This window comes from Astatotilapia calliptera, chromosome 9, assembly GCF_964374335.1.
Source record: "Astatotilapia calliptera chromosome 9, fAstCal68.1, whole genome shotgun sequence".
Taxonomy (NCBI): Eukaryota; Metazoa; Chordata; class Actinopteri; order Cichliformes; family Cichlidae; genus Astatotilapia; species Astatotilapia calliptera.
The window spans coordinates 32,671,190-32,697,373 of record NC_137430.1 but is presented as its reverse complement, the minus strand read 5'-3'; the positions used below and the strand labels follow the sequence as shown (position 1 = coordinate 32,697,373).

Below are 26,184 nucleotides of genomic sequence, written 5' to 3'. Positions count from 1 at the left end.
GCTGAGCCAGGACCAACCGCTCCAGGGTCTTCATCAGGTGGGATGTCAGAGCCACCGGCCTGTAGCTGTTGAGGTCCTTGGGGCGTGAAGTCTTTGGCACTGGTACAACACAGGAGGTTTTCCAGAGCTGTGGGACTCTTCCCAACCTCAGGCTCAGGTTGAAGAGGTGCTCCATCACCCCACACAGTTGGTCCGCGCAGGACCTGACGACCCTCGAGCTGATGCCATCTGGGCCCGCTGCCTTCTTGCCATTAATCCTCCTCAGTTCCCTCCTAACCTGGGTGGTTGAGAGAGACAGGCTGGAGCCTTGTGTTGAGTGTGTATTGGATGCTGTTGTTGGGGGTGGGGGGGGAGTGAGCAGGGTGAATAGAGGAGGTGTGAAGTGTCTGAGGTGGAACAGCAGCAGTGGGGGTGGGTGAGTCTGCAGCCGATGTTGTAGACTGTCTCATGGTTGAATCAAATCTGTTGAAGAAATGATTCAGTTCATTTGCCCACCTCACATCCCTCCCAGGCAGAGAGTTCTGCTGTTTGTGGCCTGAGATGGTTCTGAGGCCTCTCCAGACTTCACCAACGTTGTTTTGCTGAAGCTGGTTCTCCATCTTCTGCCTGTAGCTGTCCTTCCCATTCCTTATCAGTCCCCTCAACTCTCTCTGCACCCTTTTCAACTCCTCTTTGTCTTTGGATTTGAAGGCCCTCCTCTTCTGCTTGAGGACAGCTTTAATTTCTGGGGTAATCCAAGGTTTGTTGTTGGAGAAACACCGTACAGTCCTGGTAGGTACGGTGTTATCCACACAGAAATTAATATAGTCAGTAATGCATGTAGTAAGGCTGTCGATGTCCTCTCCATGGTCGTCACAGATCACCTCCCACACAGTCGACTCAAAACAGTCCTTAAGAGCCTCCTCGCTCTCCTCTGACCATCTCTGCACTGTGCGGGTGGCTGGTGGCACCCTGCGCACTAAGGGCTCATACACAGGGACAAGGTGCACCAGGTTGTGGTCAGATTTGCCCAGTGGAGGGAGAGGTGATGAACTGTATGCCTCTTCAGCATTGGCATACAGTAAGTCCAGTGTTTTATTGTCTCTGGTTGAGCAGGTCACATACTGGGTGAAGGTGGGCAGTGTGGAGTCCAAAGAGGCATGATTGAAGTCCCCTGATATTATGAGAAGGGCTCTCGGAGATTGTGTTTGCAGTCTGCTGACCACAGAGTGGAGAGAGTCACAGGCTGCATCCGCGTTGGCCGAGGGGGGGGACATACGCTGTTGTTGCGATAACATGCGAGAATTCCCGGGGCAGATAGTACGGACGCATGCTAACGGCTAACAGCTCAATGTCTCTGCTGCAGAGTTGTTCTTTTACAGTGATGTGCCCAGGGTTACACCATCTGTCGTTCACAAAAACTGCCAGTCCCCCTCCTTTCCTCTTACCGCTCTCTCTCGTCCTGTCCGCTCGCAGCATCTGAAATCCCGGTAGTGTCACGCTTGTGTCCGGAGTTAGCGGTGTTAGCCACGACTCCGTTAGCATCATGATGCTACATTGCCGGTACTCCCTCTGTGACCAGGTTAGCGACGTGAGCTCATCCATCTTATTGGGCAAAGATCTTAATTATTATCATTAATATACTGCAACAACTACTACTGCTGCTACTACTGCACATTCACCCAGTGTGTGTGTGTGTGTGTGTGTGTGTGTATATATATATATATAACACCCAGCACGCCCCTGCGGGCGGTTTATACTTCAAGCTCGGGTCCTCTACCAGAGGCCTGGGAGCTTGAGGGTCCTGCGCAGTACCTTAGCTGTTCCCAGGACTGCGCTCTTCTGGACAGAGATCTCCGATGTTATTCCCGGGATCTGCTGGAGCCACTCGCCTAGCTTGGGAGTCACCGCACCTAGTGCTCCGATTACCACGGGGACCACCGTTACCTTCACCCTCCACATCCTCTCGAGCTCTTCTCTGAGCCCTTGGTATTTCTCCAGCTTCTCGTGTTCCTTCTTCCTGATATTGCTGTCATTCGGAACCGCTACATCGATCACTACGGCCGTCTTCTTCTGTTTGTCTACCACCACTATGTCCGGTTGGTTAGCCACCACCATTTTGTCCGTCTGTATCTGGAAGTCCCACAGGATCTTAGCTCGGTCATTCTCCACCACCCTTGGGGGCATCTCCCATTTTGACCTCGGGACTTCTAGGTTATACTCGGCACAGATGTTCCTGTACACTATGCCGGCCACTTGGTTATGGCGTTCCATGTATGCCTTGCCTGCTAGCATCTTGCACCCTGCTGTTATGTGCTGGATTGTCTCTGGGGCATCTTTACACAGCCTGCACCTGGGGTCTTGCCTGGTGTGATAGACCCCAGCCTCTATGGATCTTGTACTCAGAGCTTGTTCTTGTGCTGCCATGATTAGTGCCTCTGTGCTGTCTTTCAGTCCAGCTTTGTCCAGCCACTGGTAGGATTTCTGGATATCAGCCACCTCCTCTATCTGCCGGTGGTACATACCGTGCAGGGGCCTGTCCTTCCATGATGGTTCCTCGTCTCCCTCCTCTTTCTTGGGTTTCTGCTGCCTGAGGTATTCACTGAGCACTCGGTCAGTTGGGGCCATCTTCCCAATGTATTCTTGGATGTTCGTTGTCTCATCCTGGACTGTGGTGCTGACACTCACCAGTCCCCGGCCCCCTTATATATATATATATATATATATATATATATATATATATATATATAATGTTCTTCCTCTACACCCCCCCCCCCCCAATTTTTGCACATGTCGAGGAGCGTGTCAGGCTACATTTCACTGTATGTTATACTTGTATAACTATGCATGTGACAAATAAAGAACCTTGAACCTTGAACATGGGAATAGAGCAGCTGCGAGAGAATTCAACATTAATGAATCAATGTTACAGAAGTGGAGGAAGCGCAGTTTTTGGCTTTCCCCAAATTTCAAAAGTGCTTCATCTCTTTGCTATGACTGTCGCCATAATTTGCAGATGATAATGGTTTTAGCCACTGCGATGCTTTCGACCAAAACAGGCGCCGCTTGATGACATCATCAACATGCACTATCGCGATAGAGCGATATAGTCAAAATCTCTATCGTTGGTCAAATTTATATTGTTTCTATCGTATATCGTTTATATCGCCCACCCCTACCACTGAGCTCCCTGCATACCACCACCTTTACCCAGGGGATGCTACACCCTGTATATATTTCAAAATAAAAAATAAAAAAAAAGCTCAGTTTCCTACAATGGCGGCAGCCGGTTAGTTTTAATATTACTCTTATCATTCTTTCTGGGTCACAAAATAAACGTTTAACATCTTTTTTGTCTTTCACTACTCAGGTTAAACATGATATATGAGTCACTTGGATAACTTAGAAATGTTATTGTTTGGCTTTTTTTAGTATTTTATTTGTTCCTGAGTAAATCGGTTTGGCTGAGATTAAAGTTATAGTTTTTACACAGCTGAATAAACGTCAAGCAGACAGCTGATTATCAGAAGTGTGAGATGCTCGAGAATATACTCCGATGTAGACGGCTGAGTTTATTAAACTCCACCGAAACAATCTGCAAATGTAATTAAAATGTAATAAAAATGGTAAAATGGTAAATGGCCTGTATTTGTATAGTGCTTTACTAGTCCCTAAGGACCCCAATTGACCACATTCCTATAACAATCCCACACACATTAGGTGGTACTCCATTATAACACAAAATTCCTGTATTTAACACATCACCAAGACCATCTGTGACAGCGTTCAAGTTTTACAACAACTAAAAGGGATACAGAAAATACACACTGATATATTACATACATACGAATTTATAAGTTAAATATAGTGTACAATAACCAAGCTGTTATCAACCATCATTAACTATTAAACTATTGTTTACGGAAGCGGTTGTGGGATTCATCGGGAAACTAGCGGATGATACCGTGGAGACAAAGACTATCACAACGTTTCCCAACCAGAAGCCGTGGGTGGATAAAACCATCCGCGATGCTCTGAGATCCCGCACCGCTGCCTACAACACGGGACTCATGACGGGGGACATGGACCCGTACAAAGCCGCGTCATATAACGTGCGGAGGGCGGTGAAAGAGGCGAAGCAGCGCTACGGGAGGAAACTAGAGTCACAACTCCAACAGAGTGACTCTAGGAGCCTGTGGCGGGGACTAAGGACAATAACGGACTATAAAGCACCAACAACCGGTATGACGAACGCGGCCGTGACTCTGGCAGACAAGCTGAACACTTTCTATGCTCGCTTCGAGGCTGCAGCTAAGGACTCCAACAATGCTAGTGTTAGCGGCGCTAACGGCTGCAGACAGGAAGATACTGCCAGCACCGGAAACGTGCTCGTCATCTCCGAGCATGAAGTAAGGAGAGCCTTCAAGAGAGTGAACACCAGGAAAGCAGCAGGACCAGACGGCATCCCAGGTCGTATCTTAAGAGACTGCGCATACCAGCTAGCTCCTGTGTTCACTGAGATATTCAACATCTCTTTATCTCAGTCGGTGATCCCCACATGCTTCAAAGAGTCCATCATTGTTCCTGTCCCGAAGAAACCCCACCCTGCTTCTCTCAATGACTATCGCCCTGTAGCCCTCACCTCAGTAGTGATGAAGTGCTTTGAACGCCTGGTCAGAGACTTCATCATTTCTTCACTACCAGACACACTGGACCCACTACAGTTCGCTTACCGTCCAAATCGATCCACAGACGATGCCATCTCTCATCTCCTCCACACATCACTCACTCACTTGGACACTAGAAGGGGGAATTATGTTAAAATGCTCTTCATAGACTACAGCTCTGCATTTAACACCATAATTCCCTCCACACTCACCACCAAGCTGGAGCATCTGGGACTCAGCTCATCTATGTGTCTGTGGATCTCCAACTTCCTAACTGGCAGACCACAGGCAGTAAGGATGGGCGGACATGTCTCAGCCTCCACCACTCTCAGCACTGGAGCCCCCCAGGGGTGTGTTCTGAGCCCCCTGCTGTACTCTTTGTACACATATGACTGTGTGGCCACTACCAGCTCCACCACCATCATCAAGTTTGCTGACGACACCGTCGTGGTGGGCCTGATCTCTGATAACAACGAGACGGCCTACCTGAAGGAGATTAGGAATCTGGAGAACTGGTGCCAGAGGAACAACCTCCTTCTAAACGTCAGTAAGACAAAGGAGCTGATAGTGGACTTCAGCACTAAGCAGGAGAGGAACTACCAGACCCCCGTCATCAACGAGTGCCCAGTGGAGAGAGTGGACAGCTTCAAATACCTCGGAGTTCACATCACGCAGGACCTGTCATGGTCCTGTCACATCAACACCGTGGTGAAAAAGGCCCGACAGCGTCTCTACCACCTCAGACGCTTGAGAGACTTCCAACTGCCCTCCAAGGTGCTCAGGAACTTTTACTCCTGCACCATAGAGAGCATCCTGGCAGGAAACATCTTAACCTGGTTCGGGAACAGCACCATGCAGGACAGACGAGCTCTACAGAGGGTTGTGCGGTCAGCTGAGCGCACCATCCGCTCCGAGCTCCCTGACCTGCACTCAATCTACAGCAGGCGGTGCTGGACCAAGGCCAGGAAGATGGTGAAGGACCTCAGCCATCCCAACAACAGACTGTTCTCTCTGCTGAGGTCAGGAAAGCGATTCCGCTCCCTGAAGACCAACACAGAGAGACTGAGGAGGAGCTTCTTCCCGCAGGCGATACGGTCTCTCAATCACACCACCACACAGTACTGACCCACACATATGGTTCTTACACACACACTGGACATTCTGGACATTGTTTCACTTCATTACTTAAATCACGCTGCTGTTATTGTGTATATGCTGCTGTTATTGTGTATATATTTATTTATATTTCTTCATACATTCTTATATAGTTCTATATTGTGTATTTTGTTGTACAGTTATTTTATTTTCAACTTTAATTTATATATTTTATCTTATTCTCCCAGTTAAATTTACCCTTCATTAGGGCTGCTCAATTAATCGAATTTTAATCACGATTACGATCTGGGCTTTCAACGATCATTAAAAATGACTGAGCCGATTATTAGCCCCTCCCTCATTTATCCGCGACACCTTAAAGGCCGGTCCGTGAAAATATTGTCGGGCATAAACCGGTCCGTGGCGCAAAAAAGGTTGGAGACCGCTGATTAAGAGGACCCGAGGGAAGCTCGAAAAGCTAAGCAGAAGTTATTTGGAGAGTGACTGCCGTTGGTTGAAAAGAGAGTTTAAAAAAAAAAAAAAAACTTCAGTGGTGTTGCACACTATTTTATATTATTTTTTAAAGTCATTGTTAACCCTTTAAAGCCGGTCAGAGCAGCACGCTCCGTTTTGCGTAACTATTTTTAAATCCCTGTAGAACCTGAACCGTGTAAGCTAGCGCAATAATTTGTTTTGCATATGAAACCGGAGGAGTTGTACTTACATCTTATGCCATCAGCTTGTCCTCGGTCACGGTTTCGTTCCACATATAGCTTTGCAAAAATTGCATAAAAAGTGCTTGCAGGAACAAAAACATAATATTCCAGAAACACGCTTTGCCGATCCGATCAGCTGTTCGTAACACTTCCCACAGTGAAATGATGCACCTGCTGTTTTCTTTGCAAATTTGCATCATAGGATTGTTTTTTGTTTTTCCTGCAGTATATAAAAATTGCTGTATCTCCAAAATAAAACTATGAAGACACTCAAAATAAATTTCCTGTGGTGGAAAACTATTTTTTGCAACTTTATTGTATTTAAAGTTTTGAGGGATAAACCTCTTAAACTTCTCCAAGTAGAAATATATGTAAACAAAACAAAAGCGATTTTCAATTTTTTTGTAGTTTATTGCACTTTTTTGCAATTTATGTAATTACTATGGACTTAATGCATACATATTATTAAAATATGGGCTATAACAGTTGTATTGATTTATAGCAACTTGAAATGCTCCCACAAATGGCACTACAGCATGTAAAAAAAATAATATAAGCTCTGGTGGACTTGGTTCTATAGTAGGTCTTAAAGGGTTAAATAAATATCGTCAAATAATCGTGATCTCAATTTCAGTGAAAATAATCGTGATTATCATTTTTGCCATAATCGAGCAGCCCTACCCTTCATTCTAATTTGTGTTGTACAGTTATTTCATTTATAACCTTAATTTATATTTTATTCCTTCCTAGTTAAATTTACCCTTTTTAATTTTTCATATTTATTTCCTATCTTATTCATAGCCTTTTCCTTTTTTGTTTTCTTTAGGTCACGAGCAGTTGTCCAAGCATTTCACTACATATCGTACTGTGTATGACTGTGTACGTGACAAATAAAATTTGAATTTGAATTTAAACCTGCATTTTTGTTGAAGCAGTCTTCAGAAATGGGAAATTATTACATTCAGAAATCACATAATTTCCACATTCATGGCTGCATCAGCAGATATTCAAAAATACATAATTAAAATCACCTTGTTACCTGCAAACATTAAACGTGTTCTCAGGTACATTTGTGATCATTTTCAAGTTGTATGGCTTTAACAATGTGACATTTTCTCCCAAAATCACAATACCATCTCATTCCTTTTTGTAGAGGCAGGCATTTTAAAATGTTTACATTTTTAGGTCTTTATTTAACTTTTTTACAATCCCAACCAGCACAGTCACTGGGTACTTTTGTGATTGTTTTCCTTCTCTATAAGGGACAGGTTCAAAGGTTAAAGGTCTCTCTTACTTTCAGTGCTGCCACATGTGGATTTAAGTCCGCACTGCACTGTGTGTGTCTGTTCCCTGATTCAGTAAAACACGTGCAGCTCTCCCAAAATGTGGGCGCATCACAGTTTTTTGGCCTCGTCTTATCTGTTTATCTTATCGGTATACAAGGCTCGCAACAATACAAATGGAAAATGTAATGTTAGTGTCATGTTGTTCAACAATTTCAACAAGAAAGCGGCTGGACTTCTTTAAGTTTGGTAAAACACGTTTCACCGCTCATACAAACCATTATGACGGAATTATAGAAAACACTGCATCAAAAACACAAAAAAAGTTGTTTCAGACATGTTGATCTCAGCAAAGGAGAATCACACCAAAACTTTCTTTGTGAGTACGGGCAGCTGCACCTAAAGGCACAATGAATAGCGAGCACACATTGAACCGTACATAACGCTGTAGGGGCGTAAGGTCTTTTAATCGTGGATGTAGTCAACGCGGTAAATACAAATGAGGCTGTAGAGGTTTGGTGCAGGCAGAAAAACAGCTGCAGGGACAATGAAAAGACTTTTCTGCTCCAACTTCTCCCAGCATGCTGAGCTAATGATTAGTTGGTGTTTTTCTCCAAACACTCTCTCACTCTTCTCTCAACGTGTTCACAATAAACTGTGAACAGACACCGAGGAGAGCAGCAGAAGACCTCATTCAGGAGCTAAACTCAACATGAACTGAACTCACAGTAAAGTTAGCTCGGTGCTTACCTTTAGATGAGCCCACAAACCGAGAGAAACTCCGCGATGAAGCTGCAACTCTTTCCAAACACAGGAAACAGATCAGGGAGCAGAGACCCACGTGGTTCACGCTGATCTCAGCTACGATCCAGGAGACAAGGGTGGGCAGATCGAAGCAGATATCGATCAGGACGTTGGTAGTGGTTTATGATCGATACTTTAGTTTGTTTCTCTCCTCTAAGTTCACTACTTTACTCCCGTTTCATGAAAAAGCAGCTCTCTCTGCTCGACTCCTCTCTTGCACACGTGCTTTGCTCCGCCCCATTTTCTGCTCTGCTGTGATTCGTTGCTGTGCGGTCACGTGACTCAGAAGCTACATTTGGGGGGTGTCCAAATTCATGAGCCGTGTCCTCTTTTTTTTTTCTTTTCTTTTTTTTTTTTTTTTGTAGCGGTTTGTAGCGTACTCTACAAACCGGGTCTAGGTGCCCCCGCCCCTGGAGGGGGGAACTGCACCCAGACCCAGGTGGTGTTACCCTTTTCCCTGCGGTGGGGGGAGGCAGACCGCCCCGACTCCGCAGCAGCAGGAAGGCTCCACACTCCAGACCGCAGTCGGACGGCCAACTCCTCCTCCTAGCCCCCCCGCTCCAGCAGGTCGCAGAGAACGGGGGTGAGAGAAGACTCCAAACCTCCCTCCACCCGCTCATTGTAGTGTTGATGCATGTGTGTTCTAAGGTGCCTTTAAAACCCAGGAGGGCATGGAGCTACCTGCCAGAGAGCAGCAGGTAAGCGCATGGTCCCTCCTGCTAGCCCTCAATGTCTACGTGTATTTAACATTGAGAGGTGGGCAACGATGCCAGGGGTGAGGTATACACCCTGATGGTACTTTGGATTCCGTGTATCGTGCCCACCCCCAAGATCCTATATGTATGTGTAATGAGAGTGTGAGTAATGTGAATGAGTGAGTATAGGGGTGGGATTTAATAAGTTTTCTTCGTCCCACTCCTTTTTCAGGCAAGTTTTGTTTTTTGTTTTGTGTATTTTATGTTCAATATAGGTATTTGTTGTGCCTGAAAATGAATAAATAAATGAAATGAATGAATGAATGAATGAATGTCTAAGTTGTGGGATAAAATTGAGGCAGAGGCAGCCAGAAGGGGACCGGGGGGGGGGGGGGGTGGCCTCCTCTGCACCCTGGTGACATACCCCTACTCCAAGGTCCTGCATGTGTGGGTGGTTGTGGTGGAGCGGGAAGAGGGAGGCAGCTGGAGATGGGGAGGGAAGGAAGGGAGGGGCAAGTGACCCCTACTGACCCCAGTAGGCACACACACTCTTTTTTTTTTTTTTAAAATAAACTTTATTAAGAAACAGTATACAGAACATGTATACAACCAGAACAAAATTATTATATGCCAGAGGGTGTGATACAAAGAATTACAAACATTCAAATAATTTGTAATTACTACAAATAGTAATAGTTTTCATAGCCTTTTTGTTAAGTGATCCACTAATCAATTTTATGTAACATAAAACATCATTATAGTAATGTTTAAAATTAGGTTTTTTGTTACTGTATTTGCATTTGTGAAAATAAAATTTAGCTAAGATAACTAACAAGTTTATTATAAAGTAAGCATCTTCTTTTTTTGGCCTTCGAAAGAAACAAAATACAAGATTTTCACATTTCACAGTAAAGTCATTATAGAGATGTCCAGCAATGAATCTACTGAAGTCTTTCCAAAATGTTCTAGCGTATGAACAGATCCAGAAGAGGTGTTGCACAGTCTCAGGATGGCTTCCACAAAATCCACAGTTCACATTTATGTCCCTTTTGAACGTTGTCACGTAATGATTAGCAGGATAAAATTTATGCAGTATTTTAAATGAGACTTCCTTCACTTTATTCGTTACCAGTTACTTGTTAGGAATTGTCCATACTCTTTTCCAGTTAATGTCACTGACAAAGAAATTCCAATAAGAGACCACATGTGGAATAGTTAGAGATTCTGTCTGGAACAAAGCACGGATATTCTTATTACTTTTACTACGGTTTGTTAGACAGATTCTTCCTATGTGTGAATCTAAAGGGTTGGGGAGAGAAACACATGATATGCAAGGTTGAATACCTTTAAACAGCATTATAATACCCGTAGGTATTGCATCAAATAATATGGCATATTCTTTGGGTGTGGCTGGAAATTTATAGGTGTTTAAGAATTCTTTTGGCTTTTGGTTTTACTGTGAATGTGGAACAAATGCCAGCAACAACTGGAAACAATATTGCTAATATTGCTACCAGTGTAAAATTAGACTGGTCAGCTTGTAGTGAAGATGATTTCTTAGCTTATCATAGTAATACCGATATACATCTGAACAACATTTCTTTGCCGAAAGAAGCTATTTTGTGCAAGGATGTCAACTGTAAGAATGCTGTGCATAAACATTTACTCTGCTCCATGTATGATGATATAGTGACTGCTCTGCATGAAAGTGGTACACTGCTTGATAAACAATATAAGCATAAGAAACCTAACATCAGACCTGGCTGGAAAGAACATGTATCCATGTACCATGATGAAGCTCGCATAGCTTATAAATGTTGGGCCATGGCTGGAAGACCTAAACAAGGCCCAGAATTTGAACAGGAAAAATGTGCGAATGCCAGATATAAGTACGCTGTTCGCTTTATAACTAAAAATGAGCAAATGCTGAGAGCAGATTCTTTGGCCAGGAAAATGTTGTGTAATAATATGGCAGATTTTTGGAAAGAGGTGAAAGCTCTTAATAACTGTAAACCATCTCTACCATCAACTGTTGAAGGTGTTTCTGGGGCAGATAACATTGCAGCGTTATGGAGACAGCATTACAGTGCGTTGTTTAACTGTATAAAAAGTGAACCATATGAGGACAATCTTGACATGAGTAATGACACAATAAGTGTAAGGACACATGAAGTATATGAAGCCATTCATAGGTTGTCTGATAATAAATCCTCTGGTTTGGATCACATCACTGCAGAACATTTAAAACATGCTAGTTTAAGGCTAGCTCCTCTTCTAGCACTCTGTTTCACTGGGTTTATGATTCATGGCATATTACCAGACTCAATGCTGTGTATTTTACTGGTACCAGTTATGAAAGACAAAGCTGCAAAAGTGAGCTGTTTGGATAATTACAGGCCGATTGCACTAGCCAGTATTTTATCTAAGGTGTTAGAAAGAATCCTGTTTGATAGAGTTAGTGTTCATCTCTTCTCTGGATAATCAGTTTGGCTTCAAAGCACGGCACTGACATGTGCATATATGCACTCAAGGAAATAGTCAGTTTGTACAGGGCTAAAAATTCATCTGTCCTCATGTGTTTCATTGATGCCTCTAAGGCTTTTGATCGAGTGAACCACAGAAAACTTTTTGATAAATTGAAGACACGGGGAGTTCCTCAATACATCGTGAGGATTCTCTCTTACTGGTACGCTCATCAGAACATGCAGGTTAAATGGGGAAGCAGTATTTCTGCCCCCTTTGGTGTCAGCAATGGTGTCAGACAGGGTGGGATTTTGTCTTCAATTTTATTTAATTTATATGTCGATGATTTGTCCATACAGCTGAGAGCCTGTAACACTGGGTGTATATTAGGTGAAGCACTGATAAATCATCTTATGTATGCAGATGACCTGGTTGTTTTTAGTCCAAGCAGTGCTGGGTTACAGGATCTTCTTAATGTCTGTACTGAATATGGTGTGCAATATGACATTGAGTACAATGCTGCTAAAAGTGCTGTTTTGATATGTAGAACCAAGCAGGATAAACAGCTAAATTTCCCTTTGTTTAAACTGGCACAAAAAACTCTTGAAGTTCATAAAAAGGTGAAATACCTCGGTCACTTTATTACTGAGCAAATGAATGATGATGATGACATATACAGACAGCGGTGTAAGCTCTATGTGCAGGCAAATACTATTGCACGCAAATTCAGCTTTTGTTCACTTCCAGTTAAAGTGGCTTTGTTTAAAGCGTATTGCACACCGCTATATACTGCCCCCTTGTGGTAATCCTACAAACAATGTAGCATGCAGAAGCTGCATGTTGCATATAATGATGCGATGAGAATCCTTTGCAGGATACCTAGAAGTGGTAGTGCCAGCCAGATGTTTGTAGCTGTGGGTGTCTGGACTTTTAAAGCACTTTTTAAGAAAGTTAATGTTCAGTTTTAGAGAACGACTGGATGGTTCGAGTAACAGTATAATTTTAGCACTTACAGATCCGACAGTGAGTGGTTCCCGTTACTCATCCAGTCTCAGAAAGCACTGGTTAAAGTGTTTGTGTATTTATTGATTTATTTTAAGTAATTGTGTTTTATGTATATTATGGTTTTATATTTTTACAAATGCTTTATATACTTATTTATATACATATATATATTTAATGGTATACCTTGTGTTGTGTGTGTGTGTGGGGGGGGGGGGGGGGAGTTGTGTGTGTGTGTTTCTTGTCTTGTTTTTATGGACATGTAGTCTGCCAATAAAGATTGAATTGAATTGAATTGAATTGAATTCTGAATAGGACATAAGCTTCCCATTAGGATTAAACAGCTGATTCACTAAAACAATCCGTTTCTCAACCCACCTAGAAAAAAAAAAGATTTATTTTCATACACTATGTTCCTATTATTCCAAATTGAATACGTATGGGGTGTAAAGTTGTATTTATATATAAGGGACCAAGCTAATAGAACTTGTTTGTGAAACATCGAAAGGTTTTCTGGAAGCTTATCTATATTATAATCACAACCTAAGATAACTTAGACCACCAAACTTCCAAATGGATACCGGATTTTTAAGAAAATGTTTAGCCCAATTAATCTTAAATGTATTGTTTAGAGTAGTAAAATCCAAAACATTGAGACCACCGTGTTCATAGTCATTCATCAATACACTTTTTCTGATGTAATGTAATGTGTCCTGTTTTTCCAGAGGAAGTTGAAGAGCATTCGGTCGATATCCTTACAAGTTTTGCCGTCCACATGCAGAGAAATTGCTGCATAAGTCAGTTGACACAGACCTTCTGCTTTTGAGAGCAATACCCTTCCTCTTAAACTTAAATCTCTCTGCAACCATTGATTTAATTTGGTTTGAGATTTTTTAATAATTGGGGGACAATTTAGTAAAATTCTGTCTTTTGGATCTTTGCAGATAATCAGATCTAAATATGTTGCTTCATTTTTAACTGTTATATTACAAATACTCTGAACATTACACTCTTTGACAGGTAATAATTGACATTTATTTAAGTTTAGGACCAATCCAGACCCTTTTGAGAAATCCTCTATTACGTGTAAAGCAATTGGCACTTGGCTGGCATTTTTAAGAAAAATTGTGGTATCAGGCTATGACAGCGTTGATGGAGTTTTTAAATTGTGTTGATCAGCCACGTAAAACCAGAGTTATGTTAAAAATATATGAAATATTTGGTTTTCTTCCTGAATACTATCATTGTTTATATTTACTGCGGGAAGAAACGGTAAAAACTGTGTTTCATAAGGAAAATGCCATAAAGCACTTTCCACCTGTGAGCGAAGACAACACCAAAAAACCCCACCCTTTCCTAATGGTCAAAAAATGTACCATGTCGACCAATCAAAAGATTCCAGATAGCAAGACGACATTGAATCGATGTTGATTTTTCATCCAATCCGTCGTTATGGTCAGGGTTGAAATGTCACTGTTGTAACAACATTGAAATACTGTGGTAAACCCATGGTCTTACTATAGGGACGTTGAAATGATGTTGATTTACCGTTGTTTTTTTGTCATTGATATTTGATCTATTTGTAGTCGACCAGGTGACAACAACAACGTGGAGAAAACGTCTATTTATAGTTGACCATCATTCCGCGCCGGACACCATCAAAAAGCCATCGATTTCTAGTAGTGCATTAAATTGCATTGCAACTGAGCGGGTATAAAGTACCGGAGAAAGTGGATTTATTGTTCTTTTGTTATCAATGACTTTGGTCTAGTTCACCAGCTTTGAAAAATCGTGTCGACCTGCAATTTATGTATAGTTGAGCGGGAAATTAAAGCAGCGATCACTTGGACTATTCCACAGCACCCCTCTCACAGTGGTACATCCCTCCAGGTAACCATTGTCTTGTACAGTAGAGCGGGACATTAGATTTACTCTCAGCGGAATTGACCGGAGAAGGCATCAGTTCATGCACTGCACTGGCCTGCACCACGATTAGTATAAGGTAAGAATGAATGAATTTTCTTCTATTTGTTATTTCCACAGTTGCATTTGAATAACAGTAAAAAACTCGTTAATGTACAGTTTCTGACAAAATGTGGGAGCCCGAAATTGTGTCCACTTTTCATCTTACAACTCAGCTGGAGTTTCATACTTTTCTGTTATATTCTGTTACAAAGCTAGCCTAACGCTTCGAGGGTTCCTTTGTTAGCCTTGCCGTCGCCTCGGCCACCATTGACCCAGACTGTCGCTCTGTCTTTGCCTTTTTACATAGTACTAAAAAAAATGTAAATCTGTGATATATGATTGGTAAATGTAAAGGTAACTGTATAAATGTGTTCAATGACTTAGTTACTTTTGATGATTGGAGAGCACCCGCTTCAATTCGCACACTAAAACTTTAGACTCAGTTCGAATGCTCACGCGGCATGTCCACGTGACTTTACGTTGCACGCTCACCTTTACGTTGCACGCTCACCTTTACGTTGCACGCGTACATGACTTTCCGTTTGTGCCTTGAATAATGAATAAGGCTACGTCCACACGTACCAGGGTATTTTTGAAAACGCAGATTTTTCTATGCGTTTACACCTTTCGTCCACACGTAAACCTCGTTTTCGTTCGCTGAAAACGGAGATTTTAAAAAACGCCTGCCAGGGTGGATATTTTCGAAAACTCAAGTTTTTGCATTTATGTGTGGATGAGGAAAACTGAGAAAACGCAGCGTCAAAGGTGTGCGCCTATTTTGACGTCACACTGTGCACGTTTTTCGTTCGGTGCAATGAATTTCTACAATGGCGGACTTAGACAAACTTATACTTGAATGCAGAATGTTAAGCCATCACTTATGGATATATTAGGTTTTCGCCTCCCACTGCTTAAACCTGAACAACCACTTTATGAAGTGGTTCTGAGTGAGCTGGAGCTGTTTTGCAAAGAAGGATGGGCAAGGATTTCAGTCTCTAGATGTGCAAAGCTGGTAGAGACAGACCCTAAAAGACTGGCAGCTGGAATTGCAGCAAAAGCTGGTTCTACAAAGTATTGACTCAGGGGGCTGAATAATTACACACAGCCCACTTTGCAGTTATTTATTTGTAAAAAATGTTTGGAATCATGTAGGATTTCTGTTCCACTTCTCACGTGTGCACCACTTTGTGTTGGTCTTTCACCTGGAATTATAAATGTACATTAATACATTCAATAAAATTGATTCATGTTTGTGGCTGTAATGTGACAAAATGTGGAAAAGTTCAAGGGGGCCGAATAATTTTGCAAGCCACTGTAAGCGGGAGATTTTCCCAACGAAGAACCACTTACTGCTTAAAAGATAGAGAGTTAAAGTAGACTGTATACCCTCAGGTTAACTTTAAAGGTATTGTTGAAGTCAGAGGCAGCATAAAAGTGACCCCCCCTTAGACTGATTTCTAGTTCTAGTGTCTTTATATTCCAGTGAGTTCTGCTTTTAGTTAGCAAACATAAACTAATGTAAGTCTATTAACGGCAACTGACTAACCAACCCGGTGAGTCGAGTCCCCTCGAGCAGTGCTCACTGACCAAGCCTAACACCAAACTGATGAAAACATGGCAGCATTTAGTCTGCATTTATAAATAAGGCAGCATTTATTTAAAACCTGCAACAATCTCTCCCAAAGTGATTGCAGTCACTTCAAGTCAGAGCGCAACTGTTTGCAGAAAGTTGGCCTCTTATAAGATGAGCTCCCTTATTCATTGTATTCCCAGAGTAATTCCCAGAGTATTTTATTTTCTTTAATAAATATCGATGTTTGGTGTCACTGTATTGAGACAACATCACAACGCAAAATATCAAGATGCTGTGCTGTATCGATCCCCCCCCCCCCACCTCTACCGTATTACGGGTGAAAACACCAGTCAGCCAGAAGATCAAAACAATAGTTAAGTTCAAGTATTTATACAATATCAGTTAACTGTAAGGTAAAACAATATCTATAACAACAACTACTACTAAATACGGTGTCCCAATGGGAAAACCATTTAAACGTAACAGCGATAACATTTTGGAGAATCAAAATCCGTAAAAAATAAATAAATAAAAAAATAAAATAAAAAAGTAAAAGACTTGCAGCTTCCCAAATGTAACATTCAGGATTATTGATGCAAGTCCAGAAATCAGAGCCACAAAGTAGACAAAAGGAAAACATATTATTGATACAGAAGTTGTTTTCTATGCAAGATCACTGCAAAAAGCCATACCTAATGTCCACCCTACTGTTACTCATTTTATATTAAGATTTAAAAATTAGTTGGTATTGGTATGGCGAGTGGCCTTCAATAATAGTAATAAATCACATAGCAATAGTACATTCATATAGTTGTAATAGGCATGAAAATATATTAAGTAATCCAAAGTATTCAGAATACGTAACTCTACCGGCATCCAGCATCTATCTACATGTAAAAAGAATTTGGTGTTTTCTGAGGGTCCAAAAAGAAATAATAGAATTTGAATTAATTTAAATTAAAACAATTTAGTTTAATACGACTAATAGGCATTACGAGCTCAGTCATAGGAAAAAAAACAACAAAAAAAACCAACAACAACGTTTCGAATGTTATTTCTTCCTGAATTGAAGTCCAAACATCAGAGCTACCTCATGAGATCCAAGTGTGACATCAGCTGACACTCTTTACAGGAGATTCCATCTGAACTCTGTGGAGCCTGATCTGGTTTGTAAGTCTGACCCTGAAACCAGAAGAGGATCTTTCTGTCTCTTCAGATTCACTGTGATCCAGTGCAGTCCATCCTGCAGGATCGCGCTGATGTTTGCACAGAGCAGATAATGAAGTGAATGTTTTTCATACTTGAATGCACAAAATGTTCAGGAGATTTTTCAATCTGGTTTTAAAGCAATGCATAGCACTGAATCAGCACTTTTAAGAATTTTTAATGATATATTTTTATCATGTGATTCTGGTGAAAGTGTCATTCTTATTTTACTCGATTTAACTGCTGCATTTGACACTGTAGACCATGAAATTTTAATCTCACGTTTGGAGCAGTGTGTCGGTATAACAGGTGTGGCTCTGAAATGGTTCAGGTCTTACTTAACAAACCGAACCTTTTCAGTTCGCTTAGGAAACTGTGAGTCCTCCCGAGCTCCGTTGTCTCATGGAGTACCACAGGGTTCCATTCTGGGCCCTATCCTGTTTTCACTTTATTTACTTCCATTGGGCTCAATTTTTAGAAAACACAGACTCTCGTTTCACTGTTATGCAGATGACTGCCAGATTTATGTTCCTCTTAAAAAGCAAGATGGGTCGTCTGTAAATCGTTTACAAACATGTCTGGAGGACGTCAAGTCGTGGTTGGCGCTAAACTTTCTTTGTTTTAATGATTCTAAAACTGAAGTAATGGTGTTCAGACCTGCCTCCACTGCTGTTCCGTGTGTTGATTTGCAATCCCTGAAATCATTCTGTAAACCAGAGATTGTTAATCTGGGTTTTAAAATGGATCCTGAGCTTAAGCTTGAAAGCCAGATCGGGTTGGTTGTAAGGTCTAGTTTCTTTCATCTGAGGCAACTGGCCAAAATTAAGCACTTTCTTACGAGACAGCAATTTGAAACAGTAATCCACGCTTTTGTAACCGTTCGGCTGGATTACTGTAATTCTCTTTATTTTGGGGTGAGTGGATCTTCTGTTTTTCGACTGCAGTTAGTCCAGAATGCTGCTGCACGCCTTTTAACTGGCACTCATAGATACGAGCATATCACCCCAGTTTTATATTCACTTCATTGGCTGCCCGTGCATTTTAGGATCCATTTTAAGATGCTTTTATTTGTTTTTAAATGTTTGTCCAATGCTGCCCCTGTGTACCTCTCTGAGCTTCTTCATCCATACATACCTTCCCGGTCCCTCAGGTCGGCAGACCAGCTCCTCAGAGGGGATCGGGCGTTTGCTGTGGCAGCACCAAAATTGTGGAATGAGTTGCCTTTACATGTTAGACAGGCACCTTCCTTATCTGTTTTTAAATCACGTCTTAAAACATATTTATTTACCTTGGCTTTTAGCACAGCAGGACTTGTTGATGTCTCTTAATACGTTTCTTATTAATTATATTACTTTTAATTTTAAGATATTTTATATGTAATTTAAACTGTTTCCTCTCTGTTTTATATTTGTAGCACTTTGGTCAACATAGTTGGATGTAAAGTGCGTTATAAATAAAGATGCTATACTATGCTATGTTTTTGCACATTGGTAACAGTGAAACAGTTTATTTACAGTGAGGGATTGTTTATGTTTGGATTATAAACTGAGATTCTTAAAGCTCTTGTCACATTGTTATTAAGTTCACTTCAATATGTCGAAGTTCATGGCAATCTCGAGTCCCTGAATATGAGAAACGTCTGTCACAGTGTCTACAGTTGTATGGTTTCTCTCCTGTGTGGACTCGTTTATGTACTTTAAGGTAACCTGCAGTGGTGAAGGATGACCCACACTGGTCACACACGTGCTTTTTAACCCCACTGTGAATGACTTCATGTCGTTTTAATTCACTTGGTTTGGGGAAACCTCTCCCACATTCTTTGCAGAAGTTCATTTTGTCTCCAGTGTGTCTACGCTGATGTACTTTTAGGCTTTGTTGATGACTGAAAGTTTTTCCACAAAGGTCACAGAGAAACTCTTTCCCACCACCACAGTGACGACAGGGTTGAGAACTGGATCCATCTGTGTCGCTCTGCTTCTAAACAAAGACACAAAGACAGTGAGAGTCAGGGAATTCCTTCAACATTTTAATCCTGAACATTGCCTGAAATAAAGCTCAAGCCCCGAGTTTGATTACACTAGAATCACGTCATATTTTCGGCCCTATGTTGTAGTGAGATAAGTTTGTGGGTGTTGTTTTCGCCGCTTTTAACTCCTCGCTGGTTAGCTAGTTTTAACGTCTCGTTTAGCATTGAAATTAAACTTCATTCACATAATACTTCAAAATAACTGCAACTGAAAAAATATGAATACATACCTCACAGTAACTGCACTTGTAGAGTATTTTTCTGGTGTGAATCTGTTGATGCTTTCTCAGGGAATGTGGCTCTTTAAAAGCCTTTTCACACCAGTCACATTTATAAGGTCTCTCCTCAGTGTGGATAAACATGTGGTTTTTTAAGTGTGTGGCTGTTGTAAACAGTTTCCCACACTGATCGCACCAGTAAACATCCTGTCCAGTGTGAATGCGCAGGTGAATATTTCGTTTGACTAGCGAGCAGAATGTTTTTCCACAAATGTCGCAGCTATACGCTTGATTATTTTCAGAGTGGGTAACTAGATGATTTCGTAAGCTGCTACTACGAGCAAAAGCTTTACCACACTGATCACAGCTGTGTGCTTTAACTCCACTGTGGATGAGTTGGTGTCTTTTTAAGTGTCCAAGTTGGGTGAAAGATTTTCCACACAAGTCACAGCTGTACGGTTTAAGTCCGCTGTGGATGAGTTGGTGTGTTTTTAAGTTCGCAGCCAGGGTAAAAGACTTTCCACACAAGTCACAGTAGTGTGCTTTAACTCCACTGTGGATGAGTTGATGCCGTATCAGGTCAGACGTCCGATTAAAATCCTTCCCACACTCGTCACAGCTGTATTTCTTCTCTCCCTTTCTTCTGTGAGGTTTGTCGGCCTCCTGAGAGCGCTGACTTCTCGCTCCATGTTGGTCCTGCAGTGACAGAGATACAAACAGAGGCAGTGAGTGAAATGCAGTCGTGGAACAAACTGAAACTCCCTACATTAGTGGAATCAAAGATTGATTAACTGATAATACTTTATTTATCCGGAGGAAAAATGTTTTAAAGACTGCCAGACGATCCGGCACCATCATGAGCACCCCTTCCAACCATACATAGAATACACAAACATAACATTGGGAAGTCAGGTGAGAGAGGTACGGAAAAAACAAAACAATGGAAATACAGAGTACATGAGGAAAGAAGAGGAGAAAATTTAAATCTGGTTTTCATCTTGAAGGAGAGTGTATATGATTGGGGAAACCTGCAGTCAGCTGAGACTGAAGAAGTCACTTGGATGAGTGACGAAACGTTTCTCCCACTAAAACCGCTACGTCCAGGTGAACAGAATCAACCTTTTGGGATTTACTTACCTCGATGATTAAGCACGGATCAAGACCTTATTTTGTTAACATTTTTAAAATGATAGCAGCACAAACAAAATATTTTGCAGCACAAACCAGCACAAACATAGCACAATTGATTGACACCAGTTTTGTTTGATTCCATTAATGTGGGGTGGCTGGTTGACCTCTGACCTCTAGAAATTTTTATTAATATTTTTAAAATGATAGCAGCAGAAACAAAAAAATTTGCAACACAAACATAACACAAATGTTTGACATCAATTTTGTTTGATTTAGTTAATGTGGGGGCGCTGGTTGACATTTTGACCCTTACATTTTCATTAATATCTTTAAAACAGAAGCAGCACAAACATAGCACAGTTGATTAACACCACTTTTGTTGGATTTGAAGAAGGTGAGTGGTAGGGGTGTAGCGATACACAAAATTCACGGTTCGATATTTTTTCGATACAAAAACAATGTTCATGCCTTTTTAATTTGTCATTTATTAAAATTATAAATATATATTTTAACTCAAAAGTACAGTTTTTAAATTTAATGTTGCTGAAACAACAAAGGGATAAAAAAATAAATCTATCTAATGGAGAAATCTTTGGAAAAGAGTTTATTACAGAGAAATGGCTCTTTCCAAAATAAAAGCTATACTATACGCTTCTTCTGGGCTATATTCTCAGCAGCATATTAAACATATCAGGTCCCCATAAGGAGAATCCTGTGCTAACGGCTGTCTAAATGACTCGGGTAAAGTTTGTAGCATGCATGCTTGTTGTTTTTGTCTGCTTCCACTTGTCTTTGCACTAGGATGATGTCGGCGTAAATGTGCAGTCATATTCGTTGTGTTCCCACTAGTGCTGTCAGCGTTAATCTGAAATGACGTTAACGCCACAACACGGCAAATCTCCGTTAACGAGCTACCGCGGATCGTCCGTGCGTGGGGCTGGACGGCCAACACGTTAACGAGCTAACTGCGCTAACACACTAGTTCCCACCCATGTAATTGAGCATTGCGTGGCACATCCAACATACTGTTTTACTTTAGTCCATGACTCGCTTACCTTCAGGGTCATACGTCACATGAAAACCAAAATAATTCCAAACGCCAGATCTGAATGAGGGTGGGGGAGGTCCATGTTGCTGAGAGCTTAACTTCTGTCTCGCTAGCTTGCCCTGCGGTCAGTGAATCTGCACTCGACTGCTCCGCCTAGGCTGCACTGCCGAGCGCAGATCCACTGAGCGCTCAACACAGACAGCATAGTCAGAAGGAAAGTTGATAAAAGAAATTACAAATTGTGTATTGTTCGATACATATGCGTACCGAACCGAAAGCACTCTACCGAACGGTTCAATATCGATACGAGTATCGTTGCACCCCTAGTGAGGGGCCAACTTCACTCACATGGTTTGTCTAGGCATTACGGCTACTGTAATCAGAAGCGTCGCGGAGTAATACGTACCATGCTTCAACATAATATTACCTTATTGTGTGTATAAGGACCACAAATGGCACGTGTTAAGAGACACGGCTGTCACACGGTACACAGTAGAACATGGGAACAGAGCAGCTGCGAAATCTGTCTTTGTTATTACGCTCAGCATCTTTTAGTTTACATTTTGACTGCACGGTTGCTTTTTGTTATGCGCAAAAACAACATTGTTTTATTTTATACCTTGAGCATTATTATTTAATAAATGCTGATAATTTATTTCTGAGTAATTTTTTCATGTACATCTATGCTGTCTGTTAATAAAACTGCCTCTGCGAAATCTGGGACACAGCTTTTACTAAGAACTCTTTTTGTTCTTACTTTATGGCTTAAAATAAATAATAATAATAATAATAATAATAATGGATTGGATTTATATAGCGCTTTTCAAGGCGCCCAAAGCGCTTTACAATGCCACTATTCATTCACTCTCACATTCACACACTGGTGGAAGCAGCTACAGTTGTAGCCACAGCTGCCCTGGGGCAGGCTGACAGAAGCGAGGCTGCCATATCGTGCCATCGGCCCCTCTGACCATCACCAAATATCGAGATGTATATCGTATATCGCCATCCAGCTACAGAATATCGAGATATGAATTTTGGCGATATGGCCCAGCCCTGATCACGGGAGAAAATCTTTTACTTCATGAAAAATGGGCAGTCCAACTGATGATATTGTTTTAATGTGTGCTGATAAAATATGATCTTTGTATTTTCTTGCAACTTCTGTGGTTTTTGTTTGTGAATGTAGATTTTCTATTTATGGAGGAGCCCAGGATGGAAAATATAAAGCTGCTGTTAACAACCAGCTGTGCACAGTTTCAATAACAGTGTAGCTGAGATACTTTTCTCACCTCCTGTGTTGAAGTCATTGTTTCCTCTGTAGTGGCTGAGCTGAGTCCAAATGGCTGAAACTGTTCCTCTGCTGCTCCACCAGACTCTTCTCCTCCTGTTACTCAGCTGGGACACAAAAAGTATGGATATGTATTTTATCCCTGACAAGAAGAAGCAGAGCAAATAAACATTACTACACTCAGTGACAACAATACCTATGAAGCTTCAAGGTGAAACCCCAGAAGCAAAAAGAAAGTCATCAGCTGCAACAAGAACTTGAAAAAGCCACTGAGCTCCCTGCATACCACCACCTTTACCCGGTGGATGCTGCACCCTGTATATATGAACTTCCATAGACACACAAAGATGGAGTCCCACTCAGGCTCATTGGTAGCAGCATAGCAACAGTTAGACCTCTGCCTTACCACCACATATTTTAAATACAACGAGGGTGTGTTGTTCCCCAGTGTTACTCACTGCATCCAACCTATAAATGGAGGAAGTGGAAAGAAGGTCCTTGGCTCTTTAACGGGGACAGCACCGAGCCACATGATAGAGTGAAGGGTTAGCCCTGATTTTTTTCTGCTGCTTTATTAAAAAAATTGTTTAAGATGTCCAGCATATGTGATTTTTTTTTTTTATATGAAGTTATTCCCTTTTGAACAAAACTCAAAACAAACCCTAATAAATCTTTCAGTCATTTCAAAGTCTGTAAATATCTTTATTAAATCATAAGTAGGGGTGGGCGGTATAAACGGTATACGGTAGAGACGATATAAATTTGGCCAACGGTAGAGATTTTGACTATATCGCTCTATCGCAATAGCACATGTTGTTGGTGTCAACAAGCTCCGCCTGTTTTGGTCGGAGGCATTGCAGCTGCTGCAAACAACATCGTCTGCAAATTATGGCGGGCGAGTCACAGCAAAGAGACGAAGCACTTTTGAAATATGAGGAAAGCCAAAAACTGCGCTTCCTCCACTTCTTTAACATTGATTCATTAATGTTGAATTCTCTGGCAGCTGCTCTATTCCCATGTTGTTGCAGTATATTAATGACTAACCTCGTATTGTGGATGAATAATCTCAGTTGTTCTCCTGACTGAAGTTTGGTCTGTTTAGAGCATCCTGGCATGCGATTGCATTTGTCCTTAACCACCAGAAACCCTCACGTTACCTTTAATCGAGTGGAAAAAAGTTAGCGTTCATCCTTTAGCTAATGTTATGCTAACTAGGGCTGTGTGATGTGACCAAAATCTCATATCCCGATATAAGACATCTATCGTCCGATAACGATATAAATCACAAAAATGTAAAATTTTCCATAAATTCTGTGAATCTCGGGCAGCTCGACTTGTGTGAAATGTTTCCTGCTGGGTGTCGTGTACCTGGAGTCGAGTGTTTTAACCGATGCATGAAACGATACATTTTTAGACATAAGTTGTAACGGACGCCGTTTTCTTTGTGAGTATTTATTACACAGCCTGCTGCGGGGAAAAGCCTGTTCTAACGTTTGAGTCTAAGGTTTATTTTTTATTTTTTTGCAACAGCAGGAAACAAACGATAGCGTAAAATGAAAGGATAGACGTTTTTAAATCGTCATCCGATATATATCGTTATATCAGACAGCCCTAACGCTAACGTAGCTGTTTTGCAAGCGATCACGTGGTACATCATTATATACTGTGTACTTTCAACCAAAAGGCAAATAACCAAACCACATGTACATCTAATAAAAGATATAAATATTGAAACACTGATCCAACATTATCCTTTATTGACGGATCATTTGATCTTACACTTTTACCTGAATGTGGCTGCTGGGTTTAATATCGGCACATGCACATATGACAAAATAACCAGCTTCTCTCGTTCCATTTCAAACAGGACAGTGGTAACAACAATTTTAAGTTGTAGATTTTAAATAGGCTACATAAATTCCAATGGGAGCAACAGGACGGTCAAATGTCGCTGATTTTACTACAGAGTAGGACGGACTGTAGAGTAGCAAACATGGGAAAACACGCTCTCAACACTGCAGGTTACCTGGTGTAATGTTTTTCAGCTAAAAAGGAAACACGGTCTGACTCCTACATAACTGAAGGTTAAATGCAGCTAATATGTCCTGGTTTAAGGCAGGCACTCACACCTCCGCTCTGCTGCGTCTCAGCCACCATCGCTCTGGCAGAAAGGACAACAGAGCCAGAGTAGGGGAGAGGCGAGCTGGAACAGACCATTTTTTTTTGGGGGGGGGGGTCTATACTTTTGTTTTTAAAATATTACGTCTCAACCAAATACTATATGCTTTTTATAAAGTACTGTGAATCTTTGGGGGTCCTGTGATTCAAAAATGGGCTAAAAACGCCCCCGAGTCACAGCAAGAAATAATCGAGCAAAACGCGAGCAAACGCTCAACTTCTCCCAGCATGCTGAGCTAATGATTAGTTGGTGTTTTTCTCCAAACACTCTCTCACTCTTCTCTCAACGTGTTCACAATAAACTGTGAACAGACACCGAGGAGAGCAGCAGAAGACCTCATTCAGGAGCTAAACTCAACATGAACTGAACTCACAGTAAAGTTAGCTCGGTGCTTACCTTTAGATGAGCCCACAAACCGAGAGAAACTCCGCGATGAAGCTGCAACTCTTTCCAAACACAGGAAACAGATCAGGGAGCAGAGACCCACGTGGTTCACGCTGATCTCAGCTACGATCCAGGAGACAAGGGTGGGCAGATCGATGCAGATATCGATCCAAACGTTGGTAGTGGTTTATGATCGATACTTTAGTTTGTTTCTCTCCTCTAAGTTCACTACTTTAATCCCGTTTCATGAAAAGCAGCTCTTTCCGCGCGACCGGGGGGAGGGTCTGGTTGCACCCGCTGGGGAGCGCCATATTGGGACCTCCGCAGTAACCGGACACAGGTGACCTCCACACTAACCGGAAACACGTGACCACACTAACCGGAAACACGTGACCTCCAAAGTCGGCAGAAATATGTTCTTTTTTTATTATTATTTCTTGTCTCGTTCCTGCATGGATC

The 26,184-nt window shown here is 41.6% G+C and overlaps 2 protein-coding genes across 4 annotated transcripts in view; both read right to left on the bottom strand.

The window, feature by feature from the left end:
* Positions 1 to 26,184, bottom strand: part of LOC113028849 (uncharacterized) — a 147,052-nt gene that overhangs the window by 54,247 nt on the left and 66,621 nt on the right. The gene's annotated exons all lie outside the window — the stretch shown is intronic.
* LOC113029630 (uncharacterized) overlaps positions 16,617 to 26,184 on the bottom strand; it is a 168,883-nt gene continuing 159,315 nt past the window's right edge. For all 3 annotated transcript variants that reach the window (XR_013911550.1, XR_013911544.1, XR_013911549.1), the window contains 2 exons: positions 19,705 to 20,388; positions 16,617 to 19,425 (listed from right to left, as the gene is read on the bottom strand). The gene's annotated coding sequence lies outside the window, so the exon portion shown is untranslated. The remainder of the gene's footprint in view (positions 19,426 to 19,704; positions 20,389 to 26,184) is intronic.